At 40.9% G+C, this 18,164-nt stretch overlaps 1 protein-coding gene and 1 long non-coding RNA gene across 9 annotated transcripts in view; one reads left to right on the forward strand and one right to left on the reverse strand.

Annotated features, from left to right (window-relative positions):
* The window catches only part of CALCR (calcitonin receptor), a 154,316-nt gene extending 146,458 nt beyond the window's left edge, over positions 1-7,858 (reverse strand). For 4 of the 6 annotated variants that reach the window (XM_021551734.3, XM_021551730.3, XM_021551733.3 and 1 more), the window contains exon 1: positions 6,569-6,858. The gene's annotated coding sequence lies outside the window, so the exon portion shown is untranslated. Of the gene's footprint in view, positions 1-6,568; positions 6,859-7,571 lie in introns of those variants that run through there. The other 2 variants (XM_021551731.4, XM_021551735.3) reach the window with 2 other exon arrangements.
* A 443-nt stretch (positions 7,859-8,301) lies between these two features.
* LOC116183208 (uncharacterized) overlaps positions 8,302-18,164 on the forward strand; it is a 65,528-nt gene continuing 55,665 nt past the window's right edge. For all 3 annotated transcript variants that reach the window (XR_014951262.1, XR_014951266.1, XR_014951267.1), the window contains exon 1: positions 8,302-8,821. This is a non-coding gene — a long non-coding RNA (uncharacterized LOC116183208). The remainder of the gene's footprint in view (positions 8,822-18,164) is intronic.

Genomic DNA, 18,164 nt, shown 5'->3' on the forward strand with positions numbered 1-18,164 from the left:
TGGATTGGCTGGTGAGAACAAAAGGAGTTCTTATCCAGAGGCATCCAGCTTCTAGTCAATGAACACTCATCAGTAATAGACACCTTTTTTTACCAAATCCAAAAAACTTCAGAAAGTTTCTCTAAGCAATCTAAGTAGTGAAGGTGTGAGCATCCTCTCTCTCCTGTCCTTAAATATTTAAGGCTGAATGAGATTGCACACAGCATATTTAAGAGTATGAAATGCTCATCCAGTTTAGTGAGCTAGTATAGTATGTATGTATAGTTTATACAGGAAGTGCAAAGCAAGAGATGGAACCAGTGATGAAGCACCTGCACAGTGCCTAAGGTAATGAAGACTACAGAACACAAGCTACTAAGGCTACGGGTCACTAAGATTATGTGAACAGAGATTTATATCAAATAAAGCTGGAAAAAAAATCACATGGTGATAGTTCTGCTCAAAAGAATATAGCTTGCACAAAAGTGAGACATAAATTGATTTTGTACTGAAGGAAGAGTAAAACATCACCAGTTTGGCACTGAACCATAATGGGGGGTAAATTTAAACAGGAAAATCCTTTTGAGGACTCATGTTGCATCTTCACAGATCACAAGCCACATCCAGCTTGGCCTTGAACGCTTCCAAGTATGCAGCATCTGCAACTTCTCTGGGCAACCCATTCTAGTGTCTCACCACTCTTATCTAAAGTTTTTCCTATGATACAATCTAAATCTGCCCTCTTTCAGTTTAAAGCCATTCCCTTTTGTCCTATCACTACATGCCCTTGTAGAATGTCACTCTCCAGCCCTCTTGTCGACCCATTTTAAGTACTGGAGGGCTGCTATAAGGTCTCCTGGAGCTTTCTCTTCTCCAGGCTGAACAGCCCCAGCCCCAACTCTCTCAGTCTGTCCTCACAACTGAGGTGTTCCAGTCCTCTGATCAACTTCACATTCCTCCTCCAGAACTGCTGCAAGAGGTTCACATCCTGCTTTGTTGGTGGTCTCAGAACTGGATGCAGCACTGCAGGTGGGGTCTCACAAGTGCAGAACAGAGTGGGAGAATCACCTCCCTTGACCTCACGCTGCTTTCTGTGCAGCCCAGGACACATCTGACTTTCTGAGCACATGGCCAGATCATGCTGAGCTTCTCTCCAACCTGGTATTCAATGATTCCCTTAAATCGTGATAGCTAGATTTGCTACAATATGCCAGGATAATTGCTCTGGCATGCAACACTTGTAGGGAACATCAAGATACAAATAAAATAAAGCTGAAGAGCTACCTGTGATTTTTCTAATCAGTTAACACTCATTGCTGATATCAGCTGGAGGAAAATCAAGATTAAAAAAGAGTCATCCATCTGCATACATCATAGCTTAGATGCTACAGTCACTTGAGCTTTCTGATGTTAGATAATGCCTCAGTGCTGCCTGAGAGAAACAGAATTGGCTAATTCATCTATGAAATTATTCAGTCTGTGGTTACTTTTCTCTGTCTTCCATCAAGCTCTAAACAGTGCCATGAATTACAGGGTTTTTTTTTTTTACGTGAGCACTGAAAAGCAAGCAAATATTTCATTATTAAAAAACCACAAACAGAAAATGTAGTTGACCTTTGAAGGGACACTGCCAAATGTGGAGTCTCATTCCAGTCACTAATAAAAGGTGAAAGAGAAGTTTAGTTTGTTTTTCTTCTACAAGTATACCACAGCACAGTCTTAATCTTCTTTATGAAGCTTTGACATCTTTGTAAAGGCAATACTGTATTTTCAGAGGCATGCAATATATTTAAAAGAGATATTTTTAATTGTCAGCTTAATTCTGAGAAGACAACTCTGAAGACATGGCACAATTCATCTTGACTCAAACAACCTCTAAATACGTCTGTAAACTCACTTGGCATTGCCTGAAGGATGTTCAATTTCTAGAAATAACCAGAATAAAAATATTTTTTCTAATTGTTGAGGGGCAGTTAAGCACTTTGTAGACCACCCAGGAAAAGAAAGGCATTTCAAACACCTCTTTTTGAATAATAACAATTTTATAACTCCTGCTTTACCCCGAGGTAATGAGGACATCACAAAATAAACATGTCAAAACCACCAAAAAGTTTACATCATACCTTAATTCTCCTGGAAAATATGAACCATTAGAGCTATCTTGAATAAAATGCAGTGAAACCATACATTTAAAAATATTGCTTATTTATTTGAATTTATCGAATGTATTATTCATCTAACTCTTGGTAATAGTTAACATTATTCATCAGAAACCACAGGTGAAGTGGTTTGGTTCTTATATACACTGCTGGATATGAGCAAGCAAGAAATTATTTGCTGAACAGTGTCACCTGGAACTGCAACACTGAAATGTGACATATTAAACTGAAATGCATGCCTTTTCAAAAAACAGTCCTAGGAGTGTGGTGAGAACAGCCTTTCTGCCAAATCAGTATCAGGTCTTCTATACTAAAAATGATAAAAAATCCAGGGTTCAGATGCCACACTATGTCACCTTTCCTGAACCCCACATGATAACTTTGGAAAAAGGAGTGTAGCCATCATGTTGAGGTGCAGCAGATAAGATGCACTTACATGAAATGCATTTTTCAGTTGGTTTTGTGTACAATATTGCTATGCAAGAAAATGAGTACTGCACCATCCGTCCAGCCCCTGGACCCAGGAGTCTTCCTCCACACGTTTCCTCAGTCTCTAGTACACAGGTTATTCTGATCCTTGTAGAAAGCCATCTTTCAGGACTACACTTCAACATGTAACTTGCTAAATCCAGTTCTAGTTCTCCTATCTACCTAATGATTCTAATTCTGAAGGCATTTTGGGAACCATGGAAAAACAGCATCAGCATACCTCTGATGTGCTTGATATGTACTTGTGTTCCCAGTGCTGTTCCCTATCCACTGTGACCAATGACTACACTGTCTTCTTATGGATGAACACCCAAATTTCTTGTACTTCCTTGGTTAAGTGGTAAATCTCTGCATACATCCAGAGCAGCACAAAGAGTCAAAAGGAGCTGCCAGGGGGCAGCTACCACCCCCAGGTCCTTCCCATGCTCCTTAACTGAGAGTCACCTCAAAAGCATGGGGCCAGCTGAACAGCTCACAGCCTCTCTGCTAAGGCAAGGCCGTATCCTTGGTTTGTTCAAAAGATGCCCTGAAGAAAGATTCCTGTGGTAGCTGTGGATACCACCTTGATTAAAAGGTGTCCATCTGAAATGGCTGTAACTACACTTGCAGGAAATTTGGATTTTCCAATTGTAACTTCCAGGTAACTATCAAGCCCAACATTGTTAGCAGTGCTCCTTCTTAACTGAGACGTGGACAATTCCCTCTGCTATTGTTGTCTTATATTAGTTCTCTCTGTGAGCAATTCAGTGTGTCTCTCTATTTAAGTTACTTTGAAATTCACTCCATTGAAGTGACTAAAAGCAATGTCAAATGGAAAGTGGCTATAAGAACAAAAACCAACATAAAACAATGTGTAATTATATGCTGTTCTATGGAAGTCCAATGTTACTAAATATAGAGATTAATACTGAAGAAAATAAGATCAGTCGGAAATAACATACAACCTTAAGATATTGGTCATTCATTTCTGAGTACCTTTATCAAAAAATCAATTAATCTTTTAAGAATTTAATCTTCTTAAAAGGTACACAGTCTACTGTTGTTACATAGAGTATTCATGTTTCAGACCGAGATCATCATCTGGCCTTTGGCTAGATGTCTTAGATCTTCTTGGCTATTTACAGTGCAAATTTTTCAAGAGAGTGAATTTAACTCTGTGTGTGTCATTCTAGGTAGGGAGCTGACTGGATGCCTCTCTAACACAAGCAATGGTTGAAAGTGCTCAGCACATAACAAGATCACTCCTGAAAGGCCCAGGTAAGATCTGTGCTGGCATTAATATGAGCTTCAATACTGACAAATGACAACAGTTAGGACCCAGAAACACATTACCAGAAATAAAACAAAACTGAGTTTACCAGATTAGTAATACATAGAACCAACTATCACTTTCAAAACTGAATTTCATTTGCTAGAATAACTTTCAGTCAAGTATAGCTCAATTATTTAGTTGCTTATTTTCCCAAAACTTCTATTTGCGTGCATTAAAAAAACAAACATAGAAAAGTCGTTTTTCCTATCTAATAGATTTTTCAGGAACTTTGAGTCATGATATGCTCTCTCTTCCTCCATTTTCACTTATACAAAACTAGTAGGAATTACTGACAGATATGCTGGTCACACCGCTATTATTATGTAATAGGACTTGCATGTAGCTTCTTATAGGTCTACAGATAAAGATTTAAAATTAACTGGTTAGGTTTTAAACATCCCATTTTATCTCAATCTACAAGAGAGCTGGAATAAAAATAATTCATCAAACCCTCTATAGAACATTGTTTCCACCGTTAATGAAAATTCTCAACTTTTTCAGATTCTTTTCAAAATCACTCAGCTGTATACATACAAAGAAAAAGTTTGCTGAACTAGATTCTGTCAGTTTATGGAGCTAATCATTGTAGACATATTCATTACTATTTCATTTAGATTTTTAGAAAAGATGCTTCTGTTCATTCATCTCTCAACAAAGCTTAGGAACTGCACAAAACTAAACTGTAACATGGCTCAATTGTTTGCTGAGATTTTTATAGTAGCTCAAATATTTAGCAGTTTACCTGTAAACTTCTTTGCCATAAACAGAATAATCAGAAAATATTATTTGCTGCTTGAATACCTTGGTTAAAATATGGTGCACATGCAAACTGCAATCCAACTTTTTTATGAAAAAGTGATTAAGTCTGATGAAACATAAAAACTGGAGTGTAAGTCCAAATCTGAACTGCCTATTCCTCTTGAAAGAACAATACAGTTTATTCTGTATAGCTTTTAAAAACAGCTATTAAGAGCTGTGTGGCTCTTATCCATGATTCTAAAGCAGTTACATGTAGAGATGTTTCAAGTGCCATCACTAGCCAGATTTAAACATTGCCACTTCAACTACAAAGTAAATTTGGTTGTCACTCACTATAAATGATAATGAAGATGTACACTGAAACCCACCCTTTGGAGGGGTTAATTGGGATTTTGCCATTTATCTTAACAGGACCAACATCACCCAAGATTTATAAAGTTTTCATACTCTAATACATACCAGTAGATACAGAAACACAGTTTTTAGTTCATTCAGAACTATTTTATGTCAGCTAGCATATGACAGCTATAGTAAGAATCAGAGTGGTAGCTTAGCAAAAGTTGCCTACCAGCAAAGGTTATCGCATGTCTGAAGAAATTACACTGAAGTATTAGCTCTCCTGTATTTAATTTATCTACTTGACAATTATGCCTAGGATTCTGAGAGGTGAATTAAATTCTCTCTTCAGCTCAACACCACTTGCAGTTTGAGCTGTTGGCAGCAAAGAAATGTCATCCTGGTCAGCCCTGATACACAGCCCTAAAGCAGCATAAGGACCCTTTCGCTGACCAAACACAAGGGTTCCCCCAACAGCGTCATCCTTCAACCACTGAGGGGGAAAAGGAGCAGAAGCAAGACCTTAATTTCATTCAGTGCCTATGAAAAAGCAAAGGCATTATATTGTGATGCCTTGTTTAATTCATTCTATACTCCCTCTAATCAGACTACTTAACTCTAAAGTGCACAGTCCTGAGAAGAGTATCACACACTGCATTACCCTTAAGAAGTTCAAGGGTTACCAGTGTATGTAAAAGCTTGTCAGGAAGACATAATCTGTTAGATATCGACAATATTGACTTTGAGAGGTCTTAGGACACACATCTTTCTATTGACTCTTTTTTATGAATGATTTTTTCATTCATCATTTCAGCTACAATTGCCATTCTGTAACTAAAATAAACCAGAAGTTTTTCTCTCCTTTGCAAATTGTCAACTACATTAACCTTGTCAAAAAAACCTACAAGAATGAAATCAATATAGCAATTTAAAGACAAAATTGGCAGGCACTATATTGTATTTGGACAGATTCAGTAAATAGCCTCCTACATCAATCTACTGTCATCAATGGCAATATTCTAAAACCTACTAATGTTGTTTATTACATTTGCGGTGTGAAACGCCAAAGTAAGTACAGATACCGGTCCAGCAGAAGAAAAATAACACGGAGATAACATCTGACGTGCCCGAGAAGCACGAACTAGTGACTCAGGTGTCATTTAAAGGCGCTGTAGTTCCAGCGCGGAGAGCGGCTGCTCTACAGCCGGTACGCTGCCGGCACTGACTTGCTCCCCAGCGCAGAAGCCGCAGCGGAAACTCCGGGATCCACCGTGCCCCGTGCCCGCGCTGCGCCCCGACCGCCGGCTCCGGGCAGCGGCGGCCGGCCGGCCCTCGCCCCTTCCCACAGGGTGCCCCGCACACGCTGCCCAGCGGGTCGGAGCTCCTACAACCCACTCCCTCTTCCACCTAAATTTTGGGTGCAGTGCCAGCCAGAGACTGTGTTCCCCCCGGTACCCCGCTCCCGCCTGCCCCGCGGCCGCTGTCCCGGGGGCGGCGGGTGGGAAGGGCAGGCGGCTAAGTTGCCAGGACTTACGGTGGCAGCGCTACCGACGCTGGCGCGGCACCTCTCCCGGCCTCCCGTCACCTCGGGCCACCTCCGCGGCGGCTCCGTGCCCGCACCCGAGCAGCCCGGCCGCCCCTTCACTCCTCGGAGGGGCGCATGGCGCTGCCCGCTCCCCGAGACCCGCCCGGTGGGTCTTCGCGTCCCGGAGGGGGCGGACAGCCACTGGCCAGGGTCGAGCCCCTCCGGCGGGGCTGCGCCTCGGGAAGCATCTGCCTGCTCTCTCCCGCGACGCGCCCACTCCCCGCTCCACCCCGGGCGCGGCGGGGCTTCGCGCCGACGTCGGTGCGGGGCGGCCGGAGCCCGCCCGGCGGCGGCGGCAGCGCCTCCCCCGCCCCCGCCTCCCGCGGCTCCGGCGCTGCCGCCGGCGGGGCGGCCGTGCCGGGGCCGGCGCTGCGGGGGCGGCGGGAGCGCGGCCGTGCGGCGCTCCCCACACAGCGCCCGAGGAGCGGGGGTCCTGCTGCGCGGGGCCGAGAGACGCCCGGCCAGGGGCAGGGACGCGTCCCCCATGCCCCTCGTCCCCGCGGGGGAGGGGGGCTCGGCAGCCCGGCCGACTGCCCTTTGTACCGGAGGTCCCTTCCGTGCGGGGCCGGGAGTTCCCGGACCGCCATCGGCCGGGCTCTATCCGCACTGGGTGTGCGTCGCTCCGCAGGAGCTCGGACCCGGCGATGTCAGAGGCTCGGCCGGCGACCTCGCCTCCTCCTCCTCCTCCTCCTCCTCTTGGAGGAGAAGATCTTCAGATCCGAGTCAGCGTTGAGCTTCTATCGCGGGCATCTTTTGGAAAGGAAAGCCTGGGGAGCATAGGGCGTGGAGTGTGGGACCCCTGCGATCCGGCACCTGGGCGGGTGGGGCGCTGCCCCCGCAGCGGATCGAGGGTTGCTGGGGCCCGTGGGCGCCCCGGGGATGTTGTCCCGCGTCCTCCCGTCTGCCCCGTCTCCTCTGATGCTCTTCCAGCTTGCATGAACCATCTACCTACCGTCCACCAAGCTGGGGAGGATGAGCAAGAGGTGGCCGCAGCGTTCATCCGACGGCAGAGTCATCTAAATTCCCGTTTCTGCTTCAGAAGTCATGTAAACGTTTTAAACTAACTCTAAGAAGAGGCCGTGAAAGACCTGGTTCCAAGCACCTCTGGGTACCTCTGGTCTCCTCAGAAAAGCAGACCCCAGCTACACGGGCATCCAGGGGCAATTAAGCCAACACCCCCCACCACCTCTCGGAAGAGCGTCGAGTGGTGGTGCATGAAGTAGTGCAGGGGAGGACTTTTCTGCTATGACTGTTGCAAGCTGCCCAATATTTAAATATCCAGAGAGCCTCAGTGAGGGTGGGAGCCCAGCGAACGCACGGTGATTCACCTCAGCGCTCCTGACGAACATGCCAGCGCGGATAGCAGGTAGTGGGGTGTCTTCCCAGCAGGTGGAGTCAGGAGGCAAACAAACTTGCTCAAAAGGTACCGCCACCCGGCTGAGGACAGCTTTTTAATTTCGTTTTTCTGTGTGAAGGGTTTTGCTGCCATCAAATAAAGTGAACCCTGGCTTTAGAGTCGCCTGGCTTACTTCTGAATGGAAAGTTAGCACCTGCTGAAGCAGTTCTCAGGTGTTTTCTTCCAGCTGCCACTTTCTCTTACAGACTACAGCCAAATTTTACAGCTTGTCTTTCTTACAGAAACCTGCATGCAAAAGCAGCTGGCTGCCTTTTTGCGGCTCAAGCCATTCTGAGAAGGGTGGGAGGGACAGGAACAAGGGAGCTTAGTGCTCAGAAGGAGGTGCTGGGCTTAGCATGCACCAAGGTCCAAGAAAAAGGAACTTTTTGCCACTTTTCCCAGCAGCTGATAAAAGAGTTCCTCCAGATAATACCGTTGAAGAAAATTGTCCTCCTTCACATTGGGATGGGGGGGAAACCATAATAAGAATTGAGAGACTCAAAGAATACTGATGTAAATTGTTATCCCTTTAGGATTTAAACTTTCACTGTTGGTTTTATCCTTTTATCTTTTTATCTCCTGTGGAGAAAAGAGAACCAGTGGAAGCCAAAGAGAAACAGTGGAAGCTGCTTTTATGAGCTCTCATAGTGCCACAATTCACTCTTCACAGCATTCTCTGGTAGGAGAAGTTACATCAGGGGATGTTCTCATTAGCTGCACTAGGTCTGGCACCACGGAGCAGCACCCCTATGGACTCACTGCAGTCGTGTCCCTCTCATGCCACAGCTGCCCCGCGGTGGGCTTGGGTGAGTCACAGTTCTAAATGCTTCAGATGTTTGTGGAAGAGGAGCTGCTCAGAAGCAAAACCTTATGCTGAAGCCTAGGGAAAGTGGGAGGTTGCCCCTTCCTGATACTGCAGCAGTAAATTGAAAGAGGTAAAATAGACAGCCAGTTTCTCCCAAGGTCCAGCTATTTAGGGTTTTTTTGTATGTTACCCAGCTAGTACTGTTCCTTCTATAATTGGAATGCATCACATTTTCACTGATGGGTTTTATATTTTTTTTCAAAATGGATTGCATGTTTCTCTGTTTTCTTAGTGAATAGTATTCATCTGCTTAAGTATAAATCTGTCATCCCATAATCTGGAAATAGCTTTCCTAAAGTCTGGGTGGTTTTTTAATGAATTCCTATTTTGTTAACCATTACCTTGACACAGAAGCAGCACTTTCTCATTTGTTCTGCTTTAAGCAATTCCCCTGTGCCCCATGGGACTGCAAGCATGAGTACTTACTTCTTAGTATGTGTGTGAAATACTGATCCCACCCATAAATAACTACTGGAAATTATTAACTGTACCCAATGGTTTTATTTCCGCCTGTGCTCAGGAGTCATTACAACACTGAATTCTGCAGAGAAGAGGCTGAGCTAGTGTTTTATGTTGTGATATTATAGTTTTGCTTTGTACGTGAAAAGTGAGGGAGGTCCAAACCTTCTAAAATTTCAGTGATTTTTTTTTTTATTATGAGGGAAAATATTTTTCCACACAGTATGTAAATTTTGCAGTTGTGTAATTTGTCTCATTTGCACCATCTTTTATTCTGTAAATGTATTTTTTTTTTTTCATTTAATGGTTCTAGAAGTAAGGATGCCACTTGTGACAGGCACTCTGCTAATTTTCTTGGTCAGGTGAAGAATTCAAAAGAAAAATTCCCAGCTGGATCTATCAATTGTGTAGAGATATTTCCAAAATCTTTTGCAGATGCCTGCATTGCAAGCTGTATGGAGACAAGTTATTTTCTGTCATAAGTTATATATCTTTTTTGCTTGGCATGGTGTACCCCATAGGAATTACCCAGAGCACAGTATTATCAAAGAAGAGTTTGCTCAGATTTGGTTTGTTTGAAGCATGGGAGGTGTGAGCATTGAGCTGTCTACAGAAGGCATGCTGTATCTTTTGATAAAATGATTGTAAATAATGCATTTGAGTGAGGTCTATATTCAGAACTTGGATAAAATACTGGAATTTGCAAAACACATCATTTAAATAAAAAAGGTAATACATTCACCCTAATCCAGTTCAGGGTCAAAAGAATGGGACTTTGCCATTGGTTTTAGCATAAGTTATGTCAGTCCCTATAAGGCCTACATAGGAATATTTAATTATTTACATACAACTTGATATTCTTCACTCCTGGAAGTGATCTGGCTGAAAACTCTGAGAACAGTTACAGCACTATCAGCAGCAATGCAGGCTTCCAAAGCCTGCCTGCTGGAAAACACATCAGCTCTGTGAGGGGGAAATTCATCGAGTGATTATAGCTGCCATTCAGACCAAGCATCCCTAATGAGATAATTTTGCTTTTCATTTTTGGAAAAGGAGATCACTCCAGAATTAGGGGTTTGCAGAGTGACAGGTAAACATATTTAAGAAACTACTGTCAGTTGTAGAAGTCCATTCCCAACATGAAAGGAAACATCAGGAGAACTACAGAAATGCTCAAGAGTCTGGAAAACACGCAAACAGTTTAGACTAGGATTATTTAAAGAATATAACAGTGTTTTATTTCTAATCCCATAAACTATCCAATTATTCAAGAACTGTCTTTTTAAAACAGCTCTTTTCAAAATTAATGATTGTTAATTTTTTGTTAGCTTTGTTTTGTAGAAACCTGAAAAATCAGGACTCATGTATTTATCCAATATCAGGTAACTCATTAGAGTAATGTATAAATTGTTTTAATGTCACAATAGAGTTATTTAAATCAGTTGCTTAATGCACAATAATCTCAGTATTTCTCTTAATGAACAAAAAAGGCATGGGTAATTACATTTGTCTCTTTGCTTAAATTTATATTTTTAACTTATATTATGTCATTTAATCTCCCTGAGTTGATTCTTCAGTTCACAACTCAGGATGTTTTAAGAGGATCTCCAAAACATTTTAAAGTGAAGGAAAAAAACCCTGACATATGCCTCTAGAAGATAATTTGTTGGGTTTTAGTGTGTTTTTTGGGTTTTTTAAAGAACAATGCATTCAGTCATTAATTTGGAGAAACAAAAGCAAAGAAATAGAAAATGAAAAATACAAAAAATTCACTTGTATCCAAGTTTTCAAAGAATAAACAAAAATGAATAGAGACATTCCAGTTGTTGTACTTCTGCCACATTCAATTTTCTCTAGAAGAGGCTATTTTAATTTAGCAATACTTGTTTTCATTAGTACAGCACTCAATAGTTATCCATATTGGTAGTAGAAACACAGTGGGTTTTGCTTGCACTGTGTAGAGAAGGGAAAGGAAAAGCAAACAAGATAATGAAAATCTAGGGAATGTTTCCAAAGAGTGGGCATCTGATTCCCTCAGAATGAGCAAGTATTTTCTATCTTCACTTGGAATCCAACACCCCAGGCTTCATTAAGCCAGTGTCTAGCTGTACATGATTCTAGAGAGAATGTCAGCCAAGCATCAAAAAGAAAAACTGTTCAGAAGAATTAAATGCACTGGCAGTTACAAGAAATGTCCTCTCTAGTGCTTGTGCAGTATATAAATAATAAAATATTCTAGATTACACAAAATTTCACTAGAAACTATTTAAGAGAGTTATGAGATGTCTACAAACCACCAGCAGGCATATTTAATAAATCATACATACTTATGAAGTCACATCAATGTAAGTTTCTCCTTAATACAAAAATGTATTTAAAACAAGAAATTTCACATTATTTGAAGTTCAAAGTACTGTAAAAATCTATTAAACCTCAAGACTGAACTATGTATTTTCATACTGATTAAATTATCTATCTTTGCAAGAGTGGCCTGGGGTCTATGTGTCATTAAGGCTTTGCTTACCCCCTCAGTATATGTTTTAAATTAAACTAAAGCAGTGCTAAAAGGTAATACTGGTTTTGTGAAAAAGGTGAATTTTGGTTCCAATCCTGACTCTGCTAGACAGAAATTTGTATTTCTGATTAGCATTGCATTTTAAAAAACTCTCATTGCCTGAAAAATATAACTGTTATAGACACATAACTAATTAAACCCCAGTAAATGTAGGCTTAATCATTCTCATTTTCATCATTTGTTTGTCACTCAATTTGACATGTGTAAAATTAGGTTTTGGCCCTCCAAACAAATTGGTGTTGTGTTGAGTGTGAAAGTTCTCTCACAGCACCATGATGAGTGACTGACATAGAGGTCCTTGAGTGGGGAGATGTCTTCAGGGTGGAGGTGTTAACTGTAGTCTCTAGAGGGAGGCACTGCTGTCTCCCACCCACAGAATGCTTGCCAGAGCCTCGGGATCACACATCATGCGTGGGCTTGAGGGGCTTTACACATGCTTGGCCATAATGGCATGTAGTACAGGGAAGCTGGGCAATGTTTAACTGCCTTTATGGCTGGTTATCGGGATCACAAAGATACATTAGAGAAGAAAACTAATTGATTTTTCTGAGCTTTTTAAGTAAAGATGATATTGGCGGAATTCATTGGAAAAGGGTAACCATCTTTATGCAATATTTAGAGACAGCAGGTGAAGAGGAAAAACTTCAGATTTCTCCAGATACATCTGATTTTCCCTATAGTCTCCTCCTTCACTCTGCAGCCTGTAAGGAATCTGCAGAGTAGGGATTAATTTTCAGCATTTCATCCAGCATCATAATTATAACCCATGTGAGTCTAGAGGGTTTGATTAGCATGAGAACATCAGCTACTACTTTTATAGTTAAACTTACTGTATGGAATCAGGAGCATAATTATGAGTAGATTTCTAAATATACAACACATATTAAAGAAAGTAGGATGAGAATGTTTGCATCTCAAAGGACTTAAATTTAGGTTCTGATGACAAAACAAGTAAGTGATTGCATGCAGTTGGGGCCAAACACTAGCCTGGAATAGAGATCTAGCACGAAAGCACTACAGAGACAAAATTCATGCTTATCATGTTGATTCACAAGACAAATTCACCTTCTCACTTCCAGTGTTATTCTCCTCTCACTTCTCTTCACACATGCACACAACTGACATTTATTCCAGTATGGTTAGTAATTGAAAATCTGATGCTGTTTTTCCTGTAACAGCTGCCCATTTAAATCTCACCAACCAAACTTCTAATAGAAACTAAGTGTAGTTATTGAGGATCAGATGCTCAGAGAGAGCTGCAAATCACAGAACACAAATCTTGAGGGAAATGTCTGAGCGTTAAAATGCTGCTTGCCTTCATCTGAACCTAATGATTCACTCTGTACAGCAGAGGCACAGATGGCTGTGCATCTGAGGTCTCCCTTAGCTCACCTCCTTTCCTCCTGGCACTTAAGTGAAATCAGATGAAGAGCTCCTAGATCAGTCCTGTATTTCTGAAGGAGCACTGTAAGGCTGGTGCTTCTTCAGTCATTTGAAACAGATACAGAGACAGGGATGAGAGGTCTAGATGGTCTGGCTCTAGATGGTCCAGACATTTAAATGTAACAAGATCTCCCAGAGGAATCTCATTTTGTCTGCCACTTTTTTTTTTTTTTCCTCTATTTCTATTTTTGATATATTTTATGGCTTTGGGGTACAACCCCCTCCTTAGCTCTTTATCATCATGAAGCCTTTGGAGGCAGTCATGTCTAAAATACTCCTCTGTGTTTTGTTTTTAAACACTGCTATTTCAAAGAGAAAAATAAATCCTAGGAAGAGAGGAGATGCAGTAGTTATCACCTTCATAAGTCCAAACCAGTCATTTTAGTTATTGCGGAATATCAAAAAGCAAGAATGTTAGAACTTTTCAATCAGAGGACTGTCAACGCATTTCAGTCCTGTTTGTGTTTTGGACCTTGTCTGTAGAACAGATTTAGAAAAAGATTTAGAGATTTCTTTCAGATGACAGTGAAAAATCTGAATTGTGCACATAAATAACAAATGTCTCAGACAATAAATTGCAATCCTGTAACTTCCTGCATGTTGTAGTTTTATCATTTTTTTATGCTGGACCTTTCTTATACTGTTACTTTTTGCTGCCAGTTGGCAGCAATATGGCATAGTTTTCCATCCTGTTATGTTCTGTGTTTTCCGTACTGTTATGTTCTGAGTTGTGCTTCACCTCACAGGGGCTTAACAAGGTCCTTCTTTTCTAATTCTTCATAGCCTGATTTTTGTCACTTACAGAATGTGAAAATAATTCAAATTCAGTCAGGAAATACATCCAGGACTGTCACTTCTTTCCACGCTACTCAAGCATACACATTTATACAATTGCATCTTTATTCTTTCGTGATATTGACCATTTGTTGTCCAGTGTAATGTTCCCCTCTGAACTGTGAGCATAAGTTAAATGTTAGCTGAATACTCAAAGAAGGCTGCAAATCACAGAAAATAGTTTGAGAGAGATGTGCTTAAAATTTCTGGTCCCAGTTTGAGCACATGGTGTGAATTCAATAATTATAATTTCCATTCACCCTTTCTAAAGAGGGTGAATTCTAAGGATATCATTAGAGGTGTGGTAGGACAAGTTTGACTGCAAGGTAATCTTAGGCAAATCAGAATCTTTTGTGAGGCTGGCATAATTTTTCTCAATGTAACATCACTGAACTCAGTTTGCAAGGAGAGTTTTCCATAGTGATTTCTTGAATTTTGTTGGGGCATGGAACGTGGCTCACCACATGTCTCTATGAGCTGGAAGATGAGTTGGAAACTGAGGGTCAGTAACTTTTAAAACATAAATAAATTGTTTAACACTTATATTCTTTCCATATTTATTAGACCATAGTCAAAACTAAAACCTTTGTGGGTTTCATTCTTCTAATAATGATTCTATTTACTGCAAGTGCATGAGATGATGTGTGTATGAGTTGTATATTTCAGATGACACAATTCTTGTTAAAGATCTAGGACATTCATTTAAAGGTGTTCCCAATCTCTTCCAAGGAAAGTCAGGATATAATTCCCTTCTCAGAGTAACTTCAGTCACATATCACAGTGCCATATATAACATTTAATAACAAGCACATAATGTCCAGTGGGCTGAACATGTTTCTGCAAATTCATTTTACTTTCCAGTATGAAATGCTTATGAGATATTCTTTCAGCTGTTTAAGATTTAATAAACTGTTTTCCTGTGAAATGGTGAAGGAATCTGCTCTTTTTGATATGTGTTTTCATTTATGGTTTTTTGCTCTATGGTTTGATTTTTTTTTCAGCATGAGGTTGAGAATGCAAAAATATTTGAAAGACAGGGCTACAGATTTTGTTTATTTGTCTGTTTCTTTATTGCAGCTATTATTAAACTGCAAGAGATCTTTGTGCCCAGAGAAAAACCATTATATCAAGATGAATTTTCTTACTGTAGAATGTATTTAGTTCAGAAAATAAAGCAATCCAAATAGTGAAGGTTTGTTTAGTGGAACCATCTCTGAAGTCTCTTGGAAAGGACTCATTCCTCTGAGTTTACAACATTCAGGTTGGGAGACTATCTTTTGTTTCAGCAGCTGTTACAAGAAGGATGTATAGCATTAGCCTCATGAGGCAAATGAAAAATGTCTAACTGGAATAGCTCAGAGAGAGTTGGGAGTGATGCTTTCATTGGCATAATTGCTAGATAACTTCTGTAAAACTGGGTCCAAGTACCCTACTGCATATTTGCTTAAGAACTCAGCTCCCAGTGCTCTTTTGTATCTGTAGAGAAGAGTGAAGAGAGACAAGCAGAAGTGCTGAGCAGAGTTTTACTATGCTTTTGCGTATATTATGCTGTTTGTAGGAAACTGATGACAAAATTGGTTGGATTTTTTTTTTTTTGAGACTGAAATATATCTTACCAGCTAGTTTCTGAGTATTCTAACTGCACACATGTTGTATTATCTAGTTATCTAGATAACTAAAAGAATAATTGTAGCAAATAATTATAATGAAGTTGAAAATTTCATAATTTGTGAAGAATATGAGTACTAAATGAGGATGCAGGCAAAATACTACTTTAAGAAGGAAGAACGGGGAGGAGAGAAATCTCCTCCTACTTGTCACCATTTTTCTGCTTCATAACTTTGAGATGAAATCAAAACACTTTTTCTGGTAGTTTCTAAGAGACAGGATGATGTGGGATGCTGCATTGGCCCCATCATGCAGGAAAGTTCATCTCATGTACCTATTGTGCTAAAAACTTACTTCTAGGTTTAGATACACTGTTTCCTCAAGAGACATTTAGGCCATGCAAAAGGCAAGACGATTCCCTCCATTACAAAAGCACATTAAGCTATGTGGCAAAAAAGGATTAGAAATTGTCCCAGACATCTGTATTTTCCTGAAAGGTAGTTAAAGGCTGTTTCACTCTGAGGAGAGTGAATATGATGGCTCCCTGTTTATCTTCTCATCTGCTTTGATGTCCTAATCTGGATGTGATAGAAGGGAACTTGCATGAGTTGTGTTCCAGAAGCCTAAAAATCTTTTTCTGATTCTACTTCTGGTATTTCTGTGGTAGATTTTGAGCTTTTAAAATAAGAGTTTATTTTCTTCCAATTTGGCACTCATAGATTGAAAACCCATCACCTTTCCTTTATTTTTCTTTTCGCCAAATATGTCTCTAGAATCTCTTTGTCATTGTATTAGAATTATTTTTTAATTTAATTGTTTTCATGCACTTTTTTCTCCTCTACTCTCCTTTGGAGCTAATTGAGATAGATAGATAGATAGATAGATAGATAGATAGATAGATAGATAGATAGATAGAGAGACAGAAACAGCATGCTACCAATGAGTAAGAGGATCTCTTGGGAAAGTTAAGAATTAAGTAAGAGAAGATTATTTTTTTCACAACTTAAGTTTTTATTTTCCTACATGAAGATGATTTGTGATTGCTGACCCACAACTACTCAGTGTATCCTGCCATGGGCAGTTAGTATGGAAACCACCAGGGAGAGCACAGCCAAATCAAGGAGAGCCCAGGAAATGCTTCAGCCAGGCTGTATTTGCCTCTAGAGGTCTCCCAACTCTTCTTACTTTTGAAAGCCCAAAGAAATGCATTTGTCACCTCTGTCAGCTGCCTTCAGCATGTGTCCTCTCTCTTTCTGGCCATCCCATCATGCCCTTCCCCTCAAAATTAGTTGTGTAACACTTGTGTTTTGTGGCTCACAAATACAATTATTTCTTGTCGCTACTTAGCATTACTGTACCCTGTCAACTGGCCGCAGCACAGCTCAGGCAGAAAGATTTGTTGCTATTTTGAGGAAAAATACTGGGTAATGCAGACAGTTTTTGTCATAATAAAATCTGGTGACTATAAATGAGCATTTAATTAGTGTACTCCATGAAAACATTTCCCAGCAAAGTGTATGCAAAACTGAGTGGCATTAAAATGTCTTTGCGGTACTTGTCAGCAGAAAAATGGAATCCCCACAAAAATTTGATAATGCTCTTTCTCCACTGCTTGTAGCATCTCAGAAAGTGTCAGCTGGAAAAGCATCTCTGCCATATTCTTTCTTCCTTGGGGCTGATGGCTGGCTGACTGTCCCAGCTTTTGTAAATGGAATTCAGGAGTTATTTGGTAGGGATTACTTATCCTGCTTCATATTGTTGTTTCACTTAGGTGTGACTTCCAAGTGTTTTTGTCTAATTTGCATCAGTGAGAAGACAGATTCACTGGCTGAATCAGTCGAGTATAACACTTTCCTATTAGCATGATCCAGGAGCAGACTGAAGCAGAGCAGGGTGGCGTATCATACCACCCATTTCAATGTGAATTTAGACCTATTTTCACCCTCTGTGGGAGAAGAACACGGCTGCATTCAGAATGCCAGCAGGAACTCAGCAGGAGCTGCTGCTCTCACACACAAGACAGAGGCAATCAGGTGCTTCCTGCAGGTGCTGTGGAGCTGCTTGGTTTGGATTGCTTCCTCTCATGCCAGCAGGATGCTTTTTCTCCTGTCCTGAGAAAAGAAAGTGGGTGCTGGCTCACAGCCAGCAGCCTGGCAGCAGCAAATATCTCTTATGCCCCTTGTCCCTGGGAATGAAGGGTTTCTGCTCACTCTCACATTTTAAACACTAAATGTAAAAGATTAAAATGGCCAGCCTAATTTAAACAAAGGAGATTCTGAGGCATTCAGGCATTAAAAAAAAAAATAAAATAAAAGGAGACTAAATTTAAAGGGCAGAAAGCTAGGAGAGCAACCTTCACGGGTTT

The sequence above is a fragment of the Lonchura striata genome, chromosome 2 (genome assembly GCF_050655825.1).
Source record: "Lonchura striata isolate lonStrDom1 chromosome 2, ASM5065582v1, whole genome shotgun sequence".
Lineage (NCBI taxonomy): Eukaryota > Metazoa > Chordata > Aves > Passeriformes > Estrildidae > Lonchura > Lonchura striata.